Raw genomic sequence first — 2,680 nt, 5'->3', positions numbered from 1 at the left:
AAAGGTACAACACAATTGTATTTTCAGAATTGTTATACATCGTTTTTTTACACAGCACAAAACACAGCTGAGTTGGACATTGAAATAAAAAAACAACTACATAAAGGTTACAGTTTCATTTCCCAGCCAATTCTTTACAACATAAAACATGTCAGTATAGTTGCTCAACTTAGAAACTGTAACAATATAAATCTTTTCTACTGCAGACTTTAAACACTCATTTTCCATATGAAACTTTACTCAACTTAGCGGGCGAGTTTCATATTGAGAACTTGTGCTTTCTTTGATAAGTTCTTTCCATCCAATTTCATTATTATTTTCTGTATTACTTCAAAGGTATGCTTGAGTTACTGAGCAAGTTGAGTGCTGAACGCACTAAAACTTGAGGGTAGCTCAAGTTTAGTGCATAGATTAGTCCCAGCAGCATCACTATTGCAGAAGATACACTGCCCAAGCTGTTCATAACTTCCACCTCCTCCAGGACAATCCCAACATCCAGATGTGCATCGGCAGCCTCTGCACCCTCTGCTCAAATGACGATTCCGAGGACAGCCTCGGCTTTGGCCATTTCTGCGCATTCATCAACGTCCTAAGGGAGTTAGGGAAGGGTATTGGGGGAGAGACAATTCACATGTAATTAAATAAATAAATTAAGACTGACATTGATTGAGTCACTCATGGACCTTAGTTGGTGAAAGTATTTTAACAACTCTTAGGAGTTCTATTGTAACACAAAGAGAATTTAACATACCATGTACTCCCTCACCAGCTTCTCTGGATCTTCATTTAGGTACACACAGACCTTTGAGGATGCACTCTCGTCTGACCGCAGCAGTGTCTTCCTAAATATGCAGATCAAAAACAATGAGAACAATCTCAAAACTCCAGCAGTATAGGTTCACACACTTGAAAACATAGCTACATTCAAAGGAAGTGACAACAAAAGTGATCAGTGGCTTGCAGTCTATTTGAAAGATATTTAAAATTGTTAGTATCCCTTCATTATGCCATGACTAAAATGGAGTTTAACATCTCATTTAAACATCTAAACTGAAGCTGTTAGATGAATATATCACCAAAGAAATATGTGAAAAGTACAGAATGGTCAACACAGTCTATATCCTTCTACTTAAATGAATATGCAAAGCATTCCATGTCTTACAAGTACATGGACAGTCTATGTGTGGGCATGGATAACGTCGCATATGCCGGTGTTTAAGTGTAAAATGTTTTAACAGGTCATATCTACGAGACAGAGAGAGACTACACTCCTTACATTTCCACATCCCCACGCAAATAAAGACAAATAAAACAGACTGGCCAAATAAATGTTTAGCTGAACTCTAGCTTTATAAGCTCTCTAACACTACATTCAGTCACTTTAGATCTGGCAAAACTTACTATTAGCCACTGAAATCTATAACTTGATAGCCGATGAGCCCCTTGACCAGTACTTACGCAGGTGGATTACAGACAGGTGATGTTCTGAAAGAGATCAGATATATTTTCAGCCATTAAAATATGCAATTCATACTGAACTGAGTTGTATCTTTTAGTACAAGTCCCTTGAATGCCTCATGAATATAACCACTGGACACTTGTATGCAAGCACATATGTGCAGAACAATGGTGAATTGAACATGGAAGAAAGCAATAGTAACAAAGGTCAAAATGAGCACAAAACAATCAACACAAAAAACATCAACATTTCAAAATTAAACCAATGAACTTCAATATTGTTTCTGAGCTACAATTATTTGGGGACAACAAAGAAGAGTCCAAAAAACCCCAACATCTTTACAGCAGAGGAATATGTATTTTAAAGAAAAAAATAGAAAGCTCAAGTCTGTAATAATGGATAATCCATTGAGAGTTTTAGCCTGACAAAATATACTAGAAATCCATAACTAACAGGTATTTTAGGAACATTTAACAAAGCTCAGAAAGCAATGCTTTCTGCAGGTTTCACCGACTGAAATGTAGGACTTTTTATTACCATAATTAATTAAGAATCTCGATGATGATAGAAAGGTACCAAAGTGTGTGTGTGTGTATCTACATTTACCTCCATAGTAACATTACTGAAATAGAATTAAAATAGTTAGAAATAGACTGATGTTAGATCCGTGTGTTAAAAACCACTAAACCTCCAGGGAGCTCAGGAGGAGCAAAACTGTGACATTTCCGGGGTCCATTTGTGTCTCTGGCAGCAGCTTTGTGACCCTTACACTACATATGGCTCTGCAGAGTTTTTTCGTACAGAATGTACCTAACATGGTGCGGCGATAAATGTAAACAAAAAGCTATCTGCCTTAACCTAACCGACTTAATCTACAGAACATGAAATAATGTGACACAAGTATGGAACAAGTAGAAAATGGTGCAAATGGTAGAGAAATTTTAAGTTACATATTTTTATATGGATTTAGATGAAAATAGTTTGACTCTTACCTTCTTCAAATTAAGTAGATGCACGCCAGGAATCTCCCCTCTGCCCTTGAAAAAACCCAACAAGGTGCGAGCCAGTTATCTCGCGTGATTTTCCGTAATCTCTTGATGTCGCTGGATCCTTCAGCGGGAGATGAGTCTGACACAATAGCGCTTTGGAACTGACGTCACTGTGTTTTTTTTTTATTAGATTAACTTTGACAAATATTGATATTGAATAAAATAAAAAAAA

General features: G+C 36.8%; 1 long non-coding RNA gene across 1 annotated transcript; it reads right to left on the bottom strand.

The window, feature by feature from the left end:
- On the bottom strand, nucleotides 1–2,562 carry LOC129351564 (uncharacterized). Its single transcript, XR_008604750.1, has 4 exons — nucleotides 2,452–2,562; nucleotides 1,402–1,485; nucleotides 752–842; nucleotides 1–589 (listed from the first exon to the last, which is right to left on the bottom strand). It is a non-coding gene; the product is annotated as an uncharacterized LOC129351564 (long non-coding RNA).
- Between the last annotated feature and the right edge of the window lie 118 nt (nucleotides 2,563–2,680).

This window comes from Poeciliopsis prolifica, unplaced genomic scaffold, assembly GCF_027474105.1.
Source record: "Poeciliopsis prolifica strain line A6 unplaced genomic scaffold, Auburn_PproV2 SCAFFOLD068, whole genome shotgun sequence".
Lineage (NCBI taxonomy): Eukaryota > Metazoa > Chordata > Actinopteri > Cyprinodontiformes > Poeciliidae > Poeciliopsis > Poeciliopsis prolifica.
The sequence above is the reverse complement of the archived record's forward strand: the minus strand, read 5'-3'. Positions and strand labels throughout refer to the sequence as shown.